Here is a 12,984-nt window from a genome sequence, read left to right on the forward strand (position 1 = left end):
AAAAAAAATAAAATAAAAATTAAAAGCGGGGAAGTAGTTCAGCGATTAAGCAAACGTTAGGTATATGTTTTTAAACGAATAGCCTAATTTATTTTCACCTGAATTACATAATTAACCTTGAGATACCTCAATGAATGCCTTTGATACTCTCAATTAATTCTTTTTTTAATTTATTCTAATTAGTTATACATCACAATACAATGTATTTTGACACATCATAAATAAATGGAGTATAATTTCTCATTCTTCTGGTTGTACATGATGTAGAATCACACTTTGCATGTTGTCCTATATGTACCTAGAGTGATAATGTCTGATTCATTCTGCTATCTTCTTTGCCTCCATGCCCCTATGCCTCTCTTTACTCCTCTCTGCCTAAACCAAAGTACATCTATTTTTCCTTATCCACCCTCCCTTATTTTGAATTAGCATTCAGATATCAGGGAAAACATTCAGTCTTTGGTTTTGAGGATTGGTTTATTTCATTTAGCATGATATTCTCCAGCTCCATCCATTTATTGGCAAATGCCATAATTTCATTCTTCTTAAAGGATGAGTAATATTCCAATGTGTAGATATACCACATTTTCTTTATTCATTCATCTGTTGAAGGAGATCTAGTTTGGTTCCATAGTTTGGATATTGTGAATTGAGCTGCTATAAACATTGATGTGGCTGTGTCACTGTAGTATGCTAATTTAAAGCTTTTGGGTATAAATCAAGTAGTGGGATACCTGGTTGCATTCAAGTTTCCTGAGGAGTCTCCATACTATTTTCCATAATTATTGCACCAATTCGTAGTCCCAATAGCAATGTATGACTGTACCTTTTTCCCCACATCCTTGCTAACATTTTTGTTGTTTGTATTCTTGACAATTGCCGTTCTGACTGGAATGAGATGAAATCTGAGAATAATTTTGATCTGCATTTGTCTAATTGCTAGAGATGTTGAACACTTTTTTCATATATTTGCTGATCAATTGTATTTTTTCTTCTGTGAAGTATCTGTTAAGTCCCTTAGCCCATTTATTTATTGGGTTATTTGCCTTTTGGTGGTGAGTTTTCTGAGTTTTTTATATATGCTAGAGATTAATACTCTATCTGAGGTGCATGTGGTAAAGATTTTCTCCCATTCTGTAGGCTCTCTCTTCACATTATTGTTTCCTTTGCTGAGAAGAAGCTTTTTAGTTTGAATCCATCCCATTTGTTGATTCTTGATTTTGCTTCTTGCATTTTAGGAGTCTTGTTAAGGAAGTCAGTTGTTAAGATGATATAATAGAGATTTGGGCTTACTTTTTCCCTCTATTAGGCACAGTTCTAGTGCCTAAGTCTTTGATCCACTTTGAGTTGATTTTTGTGCAGGTCGTAAGAGACAGGGCTTAATTTCATTTTGTGATATATTGAATTCCAGTTTTGCCAGTACCACTTGTTAAAGAGGCTATCTTTTCTCCAATGAATGTTTTCGGCACCTTTGTCTAGTATGAGATAACTGTGTTTATGTGGGTTTGTCTCTGTGTCTTCTATTCTGTACAATTGGTCTATGAACCTGTTTTGGTGCCAATACCATGCCATTTTTGTTACTATGGCTCTGTGGTATAATTTAAGGTCTGGTATTGTGGTGCTTCCTGCTTCACTTTTCTTGCTGAGGATTGCTTTGGCTATTCTGGGTCTCTTATTTTTCCAAATGAATTTCATGATTGCTTTTTCTGTTTCTATCAAGAACGTCATTGGGATTTTAATAGGAATTGCATTAAATCTGTTTAGCACTTTTGGTAGTATGATAATTTTGACAATGTTAATTCTGCCTATCCAAGAGCATGGGAAATCTTTCTAGCTTCTAAGGTGTTCTGTAGTTTTCATTGTAGAGGTCTTTCATTCCTTTTTTTAGATTGATTCTCAAGGTTTTTTGTGTGTTGTTTTGTTGTTGTTTTGGTTTGGTTTTGGGCTATTGTGAATGGGGTAGTTTTCCTAATTTCTCTTTCTGTGGATGTATAGGAACTAATGTATTGGAATGTGTTTGATTTATTGGTGTTAATTTTATATCCTCCTACTTTGCTGAATTCATTTATTAGTTTTAGAATGTTTCTGGTGGAAGTTTTTGGATCTTCTAAATATAGAATCATGTTGTTGGCAAATAGTGATAATTTGAGTTCTTCTTTTCCTATTTGTATCTTTAATTTCTTTCATCTGTTTAATTTCTCTGGCTAGAGTTTTCAGGACTATGTTAAATAGAAGTGGTGAAAGAAGGCATCCTTGTCTTCTTCCAGTTTTCAGAGGGAATGCTTTCAATTTTTCTCCATTTAGAATGATGTTGGCTTTGGGTTTTACATAGATAGCTTTTACAATGTTGAGGCATGTTCCTACTATCCCTCGTTTCTCTAGTGTTTTGAACATGAGGGGTAATATATTTTGCCTAATGCTTTTGTTGCATCTATTGAGATGATTATATGAATCTTGTCTTTAAGTCTATTGATGTAATGAATTATGCTTATCGATTTCCATGTGTTGACCCAACCTTGAATCCCTGGAATGAACCCCACTTGATTGTGGTGTACTATCTTTTTAATATGTTTTTGTATGCCATTTGCCAGAATTTTATTGAGAATCTTTGCATCTATGTTCATCAGGGATATTGGTCTGAAGTTTTCTTTCCTGAGATGGATTCATAGCCAAGTTCTATAAGACCTTCAAAGAAGAATTAACACAAATATTCCCCAAGTTATTTAATTCATTCTTAAATGAGATTTTTAAATAAAATAAATTTGCTGTGCTTAAAAGTGTTCTGTGGTCACTTTGCAGGATAACTAACAAGAAGAAATGTAACTTAGCCTCATAAGCAACTAACTGGTCAGTGCAAAGCATTCTATTCTGAAGTGGGGACTAAGTGTTCCCCCAACTTTTTCCTCATCTGTGCAGTGGTAGTATACCATTAACCTTTCCAGTAAGGCACCTAGAAAGAATGCAGAGTTACTGCTTAGAATGCACTCCTGCTGTTCTAACAGCATTTTCCCCTATATGACATATACAGTATGAATTATCTTTTCATCAGTTATATTTTTTGTTAATACAGCCCATTTTCACAATGAGTGAGATGATGACAAATATCACATTCCTTCTTCCTGTTTTCCTTAAGCCAGAGATCCAAACATACTTGTCAAGTACAATTGAATTTAACCAAATTCTAGGTAGAAGCCTGTCATTATCACCACATCATTGTGTTCATTACAATTAATCCACATAGACAGTAATATTTAAAGGTACAAAAGTTAAACCAATGGGAATTGGCCAATAAGGCATGAGACAGAGAAGCAGATGTTTAATGTGTTCTAATGACCCCTTTGGACAATCCTCAAAAGACCAAGATATAGGATCAAGTCATTCAGTACTGACCAAAAGCATTGGATTTTTTCTTGGATATGCCCAACAAGAATTTTGCACAATGAATAAAACAATACTGTGAGTAAAAAAAAAGTTTGTTCCTGAGACAATTTTTCCTTCTTGACTGATCTGAGTCGTCCAAGTCAAACCAGCCAAAATAACAAGTCCTTAAATGGCTCTAACTCAAGAGCAATAACCTGAGTAATTTATGGTTTGTAGTCTAAGTTCAACATGGGAATAGTAAGCAACTATCCTTACCATTGAATGTGTGTGTGAAGGTGACAAGGCATTACCATGGCATGACATGGTGTGAAACATACACGTTTCAGTAAATGGATAGTGTTATGAGATGCATGTTCTGAGTGCAAGCAAAGGAGGAATCCGGGCTTGAGTCTGACACATTAGTATGTAGCTGGTGTGTCTCCAATCTCCATAATTTCTTATGATGACATCTTTCATCACACTCATTAAGAAAGAGGAGGAGAATACATGTGGTCACCAGATTCATTTTTGTTTCTGAAAGAAAGCCGCATCCTTTAATTACCCCTTACCATCTTATTGCTCCAATTATTATGGCAACTTTGAAATAATTCTTATTTGACATAGGCTTTTTAATCATGAACAAACAAGACCACACACCCTCCTGATTGATACATTGGAAACATATGTTTATTACGATAAATACTCTTGTGGGGGAAAAAATTCAGTGAAAATCTAAAAGTCAAATGAACTGATGTAACCATACTCAATTCCAGAACTTTATCCCCTTTCCCAAAACTGCCCAACTTCGGGCTCACAGCCTACAGTGTGCTCATCAGGACCCTGACAGTATGTGTATCTTCCACCAGAGTATCTCAGTTTGGTTGAGAAGGAGCAGAGTATAATTCTGACCTCAACTCTGCCACATTCCAAAAGAAAGAATCATAGAACCAAAAAAGAAAAATTCAATTGTGGTGAAAAACTTGTAAAATTTAGTATGAGACAAACAGGTCTATAACTAGATATCACTGACATTTTTAATTTGATCTAAAAGGTATTTTAGACATTTTGTCTAAAATTTTCTATGTTTAACCAGATGGTATTGAAGAATAAGTAGTTTTTAAAAATCCAGGTACTAACTGCAGAATTTCAATGCATGGCATTAAATAATTCATTAGTAAAATATGTGCAAAAACATAGGAAAATTGATATTTACTGGGGACAGTTTACAATATAATATTTTTAAACAAAAGCATATAGGCAGAGAATTTGAGATCTAACAGCCTGAATAATAAAGCAAAAGGAAGAAAATAATAGGAAAAGAAACTAAACAAAATACTAGAGGTCAGAACAAGAGCAGGATTAAAAGGCAAATTGTAGGCACAAAAGTGAATGATGATCAATAGACATTTGAAAACAATATTGTATTTTTGCAAACCTACCAAGGTTGTAGAGTTTTCAGCAGAGTTTTAGTGGAGGATTTGTGTTCTGTTTTGCTTTTTACTTTAGATTATTGAAGATTGAAGAAATACCAGACTTCTAAGCCAAGAAACTGAAAACTGATGAGACCCCTGATTAGCAGGGAGGAATCAAATTCTGAGTGAGCTGGTTAGAAGGGGAAGAAGAGCTGAATTCCTCAAAGTGACATGGTTGACAGCCGTGGGAATTGGGTAATTGTACCATGTCAGAGCTGGAGGCACAATTTGAAGGCATAAATCTTCACAGAGAAAGGATTCCTGAAGATATGAGAATGAATAAGTTGACCATATATAGTCCACACTCAATAAATATCTGTTAGAATCAACTGAATGAAAAGGAGTTAGCAAAAAATAAACAAGAGCAGGGAGCCAAGGCTGGAGCCTTAGAAGATGCCCTCAGTTATGAAAACAAACCAACCAAGGAAACCCAGAGGCAATTCCAAACGAGGAAAGAGATGAAAAAGGGAAGTACAGTGTGAAGGAGGTCCAAATTAAGTAATATTTAAAAGACATGGATATTAGCATTGAGTGAGGGGGATAGAAGGAGAATGGGTTATATTTGTTGGAGAAAAATGTATTTCAAAACGTTCTCTGGAAGGAATATGATCCTTCAATTTTTCTGAAAACTGTGGTTGAATCTTATACACTGAAGCAATTTATGGTAACAACAGTCAACAACCACTATGCAAATTAAGTTAAAGCCAAGTTCAACTAAGAAAAAACTGAAGATTTTGCGAAAGGGAAAAAAGGAAAAAAAAATGAAAGAAAAAGAAATCCCTCTAAGGGGGAAAAAAAATGGTCTGGGCTTTGATGAACTTAAAGACATGGGTCTGCTGAACAGCATTGATTCTTCAGGTGTCTCCTAAGAAAATAAAGCACTGTTTTAGATTTTAAAGTGCAGGGGAACTAAGGCCTTCCTGTAATTGTCTAGAAGTTGTTACAGAAATCAATTTGTTGCAAAATACCAAGAGACTTTACCTGGGATCCTTCTGTCTTTGACCCCTCTCCCTGTTCTGCATTCCATTCCTAGGATTCCTGTGGGGAAGAAGGTCCCTGGTCTCCACCAGATTCTCAAATATATTGTTATCCTTTAAAGTTAAGAACCACTCTTCTAGAGGAAGTCATACTTTTGGCCACTGGGAGGAAATTTGAAAAAGTTTCCATGGCAAATTGGGGTGATGTCTGCACACCCTTATTCATCCTTACCACCTTCCCCTCCATCTTACTGAACCTATCGCTCTCCCCTTGAACCTTCTCTGGGCTTTAAATTTCACCCCATTCCCAGTGCTTTTTCTCCATCTCCTTTGCCCTATAAATATTGTAGATCCCAAGGCTCCATATCCAATACCTTTTGCTTCTTACTTTATACATTCTATCTGGCTGACCTATACTCTGACTTCAGCCAATTTCTAAAGGATGGTCATAAAGTCTGGAAACACGGGTGAATACATAAGAAATGATTTACTGATACCATGTTATAACACATGACAAAATAGTATCTATGTTTTCAGAATTTATGGCCATTCGGTATATATTTATGGTTTCCAAATCAATCTCAAGCCAAGAAGTCTGTCTCAAGCTGGATGTGATTTTCGGGCTGTGGACTGCTGATGGAACATCTCCACTTGGCATCCCCCACGTACTTCTCACATAACAGGTCCAAATCAAATCTCACTCTTTTTTCCCAACATCACATCCTCCCACATTTCCCATTTTAGGGAATAATATCCCCATTCTCATTCAACCTCCAAACCAGAGCCCTGAAAATTATCCTCCAATAGCTCTCAGGTTTCTGGAAGTTATCCTCAATAGCTCCCTCTGTCACTGTTTCTCCTTCCAACTGATCACCAATCGTGTCTATTCTTCTCATAAACCCTTTTCAATCCTGTTCCCATCCAGCCCATCTCCACTGTCTTGCCTTAGTTTAGGCAGTTACCATTTCTTGCCTCAACTACTACATTAGAGCTTCTCTACTGATCTTCCTACCTCTAGTCTCACCTCCTTCTAATCCTACCCACTACTTCACTCTCTCCCACAGTGGCAGTTACAAAATAGCCCAAATCCCTTGGCCTGATGGGCAAGCCTTTAATCTTCTACCTTTTCAGTTTCTCTTTGGTGCTGCAACCACTCTCACTTGCTTGGCCTCTTCAAATGTGTCTTGAATCATTTGCTTGCATTTCCATCCCAGATCCCCAGTTATGAGCTTCCACTTCTTCAAGGCTCAGCTCCAGACTCCCTAGCACTGTGACATTCCTCACCACTATCACCACCCTCAGAATTTGCACTTTGTTCTCCTGTGCTGTGAGAGATACTTACATAAATACATCACTATCATAACCTATCACAAGTGCCTGTCTAAAATCTCTTGCCCATTAGATTATAAGTTCCAAAGGGACATTTACTTATTAATCTTTGTATCCCTAGCTCCTCACCGGGAACAATCATGACTTGGATAGAAGAACAGAAGGTGGAAGAGGGAAACCAGACAGCTTAGAACTGGAAAGGAATTCGTATTTTGCGATAGAGCAAAAAGTCCTCATGTAGCAGATAAAAGCGACGGACCCAGATTAGGCATGGAAGGCTTAGCCAAGGTAGAACCATAGAGACCACAGTGGGGCAGGATTGAATCCAGTCGCTGATGGTAAGGAGAAAGACTGACTTTGAAGAGAGAGAGGAAGCCTAGACTGTCAGGCTAGCCACATCCCCAAAAGCAAAACAGACAATGAATTGATTTAATAAAGAAGTCCTCAAGAGCAGGAGGTCAGCAAGATCTAATGGCATATCTTTTCAGGTTCTGAAATGGCCTGTAGTTTGAGATTCTGATGAATCAGTACCAAAGAGGACTTTCAGCAGAAAATCATTCCCTATCTTGGGCTAGGACCTGCCGATGGAATGTGGGCATGGAAGAATTGGCAAGGCAGGCCCAATGGTGTTGGGACTCTCAACAGGTTATCAGCATTAGGGATCAGGCACAGGGAAACAAGGTAGATTTTACCTCAATATTTAGGCTAAGGGGAGACTGGCTTCAGGGACACTACTGAACTGAGGCAAAGTCCATCCGAACACCAGCAACAATGACTTGTACCTGAGTCATGGCAGTCTTGAGCAAAAGCCCCTGCAAGTCCCATGGAGAACAGAACTGCCTCAGGGTCTCCAGCAGAGCAGAGTGAGGCCAAGAAGTTCTTTGAGCGTGAGGAGTGGAGCTGTGGCCAGGCAGTCAGTCAGGCACTGACACCTCTACAAGTATTGTGCTTAGGAAGTTTGAATAGTTTCCGAAGAGTACAAACACAATTTTGTTATTTTTAATAAGATACTTTTCTGTTGGCACTTTTTCTAATAAAACCTTTTCTATTCCAAGGTTTATCCTTCACAATGGCTATGGTTCAGAAATTTGTGCCCCTCCCAAATTCATGTTGAATCCCCAGTGCAACAATGTTAAAGGTGAGTACTTTAGGGGGTAATCAGCACTAATCTCATAAACAATATTCATTCCCTTATAAGGGGCCTGAGGGAGGCTATTTGTCCCTTTTGTCCTGTACCCTTCTATCATGTAATGACCCATCATTGAAGCACAGAGCATCCCTCACCAGACACAAGTATACTGATACCTTGATCCTGAACTTCCCAGCCTTCAGAATGGGAGATATGAATTTCTATTATCTGTGAATTTTCCAACCCAAGGTATTTTGTTGTGGAAGTATAAATAGACTAAGACAACAATATGTCTAATTAAGAAGACAAATATCAGGATAAAACTTTTTTGCTACTTTTAAGACTAAGAAATAAAAATCCACCAAAACAGTCACAACCACTTAATTCTTTCAAGAAGCATAAGAATCAAAACTGTCAGAACTGAATCTGAGTACACTGTCCCATGTGTGCACCAGAGTCTGGAAGTGGTGACTCAGGCCACCATCAAAACCAGGAGGGGGGTGTCATCTGAAGATCAAAGAGGTAAGTTTATTGTGTCCCTCCTTCCCATGTTGAGGTTCAGGTCAGATTTTTATTGAAAAACTTAAGAGAGTATTGAGGTTAAAGTTTATAAATGACCCATTGAATGTGAATTTCTTCTTTATAGACATAAAAATTGAGGTGCAGAGAAGTTAAGTGAAATTCCAAAGACTATGTGTGTCTAGGTGGTCACAGAATTTGATGACACAAAAGGAGGCAGAGTAAACAATCATTTGCTAAAAGCTTAAAATATATAATTGAAAAATCAAGGTCTCAATATCCATGTTTGTGAAATCCATGAAGTGGTACATAAATATTAAATTAAGATATGACTAGTTAGGTAAATCTATCCAGACAGACTAAAGTCAATATCCTCAGCTATATGCACTGAAAAACATCTTCAAAACAGAGTGAGAAGAGGCCCTAGCTTTATAAAACTTAAAAATTGTTTTAGTTGATTGAATCAATGAGAGTGTAGTCAAGGGGAAAAAAAAAAGCCATTCTGTGTCTTTCAACAAAAGGGAATTTGGCTCAGATAATTGGTAACACAGATAGTGGAAAAGCTGACAGCCCAAACACAGGATGAAGAATCTTCCTCAAGATGAGCAGCTGCAGGGAGCACTACCACTCCTTGGAAGTAGTGGTGGGAGACCCACAAGAGGAGCTGGTGTTTGCAGATCCCACCTGGAGTGTGCTGGGCCAGGAAGAGGGTTTCCAGCAGGAGCTGGCCCCATGGAAGAAGAGGCTGCCTTGTGGGGCCTGAAATATTGGATGAGATTTGTTTACAACTGCTGCCAAAAACTCACAAAGGTTTTCTTTCAGGGTAAGAGAAAGTCAAGTTGAATTAGGAAGTGACTTTCAGGGTAAGAGAAAGTCAAGTTGAATTAGAAAGTGACTTTCAAGGTAAGAGAAAGTCTGGCTGAATTAGCAATGACTCTTCCCCAACTCTACCCACCTCTCTCTTTTTTGTGTTTGGCTTGCAATCAGACTCACCTTCACTCCCTGAGCCACTCTAATGGGAGAAGTCTTCTAGCCCATTCTGCAAATAAGGAAAGTAGTCGATGATGCTGTTCTGAGCACCTGTCCATGTACTTTGGGGTTGGTAAGAACAGCATCCAGAGCAAGTCACTGCAAGATGAAGTGACCCAGAAAAGCATGGTTCCTGAGCATAACGAAAGCATCAAAGTTAGGATGATGACTAACTACCATCAAATTATCTTCCACGTTCTACTTTGCTTCATTAATCCTTTTCTTCTCTCTCTCTCTCACATCCAATGAACTCTTATAGGAACGTTTTAAAGCTACATAGTCTCCTTCAAGTCAGCAAAAGTATGACCCAGAAAGACAGGAAATAGAGAGGTCAACTCTGCATTATCAGTGAGGTGTTGTTAAAAACCCACCACTGTTCCCACTGATTCCTTGAGAGCTGCAGCACACCAGCCCATTTGCTAACCTCTTTGGAGGACTATGCAACAAAGCAGCCCACCTTCAAGGTCACCCTGACATATGGAGGTTGTCCAGCACCTTGAAAGCTGACTCCCTCCAGCACACTGTTTGTTTTGATGTCAGCTGTCAAGGAACCAGGTGACAGGAACCAAGCCAAGCCTGAGCACACAGAAGAAAAATTTAAATTCTACATTTGTCCCTTTTCCCTTGCAGTTCACACTCCCACATGGACACATGGGCAACTCTAATTCATCTTTCATCCCTCATTCCTTCCTTCCTTCCTTCATTCATTCATTCATTTATTCACTCATCCATTCTTTTACTTAGTAAGCACTGATCATCTGCTATATGCTAGGCACTAAAGATACAAAGGAGAAAGCCAGCAAAAATTTCCATTCTTGTACATCTTATCTTCTAGTCCAGGATGATAGACAAACATATAATGGAAAGATATTATTTGTCCAGTTATGGTTTAGGGTTATGGAAAAATAATGATAGGCATTTTGTGTGTTTTCTTATGGTAAAAGCATTGATATCTTTTAAAAGGAAGCCAAGATTTTTTTGTTAAAGATGAGCTTTTGAGAAAAAAATCTAACATAAGTAAGAGAGTGAGCTATACAAAAGGAAACAGCATTCAATTCAGAAGGAATAATAAGTGCAAAGATCCTGAGGCTAGACCATACACAATAACAGGCTCCAGGAACAGCAAGGAGCCCATTACAGCTGAAGTGGAGTAAGGGAGGAGAAAATTAGTAGGAATTGGAGATGAGCTCAGAGATGTAGAAGAGATAAGATTTCATAGGGACTGTGAATGGTTTTAGAAACTGGCATTTGCTGTAAGATGGGGAGCCAGTGGAGCAAAAGAATAATTTATGTGACTTAAAAAAAAAAAAAAGGATTGCTCTGCTTGCTGGAAGAACAGAAGGTAGGGGGCACAGAGGTAAAGTCAAGGAAAAAATACAACAATGCAGAGGAAAGAGAAAACTGAAAGTGATAAAGAGTTGGGTTCTGAATATATGGTAGACACATTTTTAAGATTCTCCAAAGTATGGATTCATGGCTACTCTTCCTGTTTCCTTGGATTTCTGTTATAAATCTAGGATCTTCATTAATCTAGGGTCCAGGAATTTGGAGCAGTGAGGAAGCTTTGGTTAGTGGCATTCATTGATTTTAAGAACAGTTAAGTGGGGACTAAGTATAATGAAAAGGAAAGAAAAGAAGTGGGTCATATTGGTCAGAATGAGGAATCTCAACATTTCTAATATGAGTAAGTTCCTATAGTCAGAGATATATATTTATATATTATATATGTGCTATCTCATTTAATCCTTGGAATGATTATGAAAGCAGAACTTTCATCACTTTCTAATCTTTCACCTCAGTTTGAAACTGTGGCCATAATATAGCACAGGAAGATTTTTAAAAACTTGGCCTAAGTCACAAGCTAAGCTGGAATTTGAGCTCAGTTCACTGTCTCTAAATTCTATGGTATTTCCTCCACACTATAATTACTCATTTGTTCAATGGACATTTACTGGATATCTAGTACAACTGCATAAAACAGAGACAAACAAGATAGAACGTTTGCCTCAAACTTCTCATTGATACTTAAAAATAAATGATTGCTGGAAAATATACTTCTCTTTCATTCAACAAATATGTATTGAGTAGTCACTAAGTAGTGGCATAACAAGTTCTTTTGCTTCTGAATATTTCATTCTGATGGGGGATCCAGACAATAAACCAAAGGGTAAAACCCCTCCAGTGGGATAAATATCATAGAGAGAAATGGATCAGGCTGCAGAGCTGCCACTATTCCTTATGAGTTGGTTAGTGATGCTCTTTCTGCTCACATGTAAGCAAAAATCTAAAGGAAGTGTGGCATGCAAATATCTCAGGAGAGAGCCTTCCAGTCAGAGGAAACAGTTCATATAAAATCCTTGAGTGGGACAAGCTTGGGACATTCCAGGTAGAGTAAGAAACCAATACGGAGCAAGTGGAAGGAGCAAGGGAGAGGTTGGTGGCCGATGCAGTCAGAGGGCTAGTGATAGAGGGGTTAACAGAGAGATCAATTAGAAGGCTATTGCTACAATCCAGAAGAGAAGTAATGGTCACTTAGACTAGGTCAGAAGCTGTGGCCATAGTGAAAAATAATATTGGGAATATATTTTGAAAGCTGGGGATTTTTTTTATTGGTTGTTCAAACCATTACAAAGCTCATGACATATCATCTTTCATACATTTGATTCAAGTGAGTTATGAACTCCCATTTTTACCCCAAATACAAATTGCAGAATCACATCAGTTACACATTCACAATTTTTACATAATGCCATATTAGTGACTGTTGTATTCTGCTGCCTTTCCTATCCCCTACTATGCCCCCTCCTCTCCCCTCCCATCTTCCCTCTCTACTTCAACTGCTGATGTTCAATTCTCTCCCTTGTTTCCCCCCTCTTTCCCCTCACAACCTCTTATATGTAATTTTGTGCAACATTGAGGGTCTCCTACCATTTCCATATGCTTTCCCTTCTCTCTCCCTTTCTCTCCCCCCACTCGTCTCTGCTTAATGTTAATCTTTTCCTCATGCTCTTCCTCCCTGTTCTGTTCTTAGTTGCTCTCTTTATATCAAAGAAGAAATTTGGCATTTGTTTTTTAAGGATTGGCAGCTTCGCTTAGCATAATCTGTTCTAATGCCATCCATTTCCCTGCAAATTCTATGATTTTGTCTTTTTTTAGTGCTGCGTAATAC

This window comes from Callospermophilus lateralis, chromosome 3 (assembly GCF_048772815.1).
Source record: "Callospermophilus lateralis isolate mCalLat2 chromosome 3, mCalLat2.hap1, whole genome shotgun sequence".
In the NCBI taxonomy this organism is placed as follows: domain Eukaryota; kingdom Metazoa; phylum Chordata; class Mammalia; order Rodentia; family Sciuridae; genus Callospermophilus; species Callospermophilus lateralis.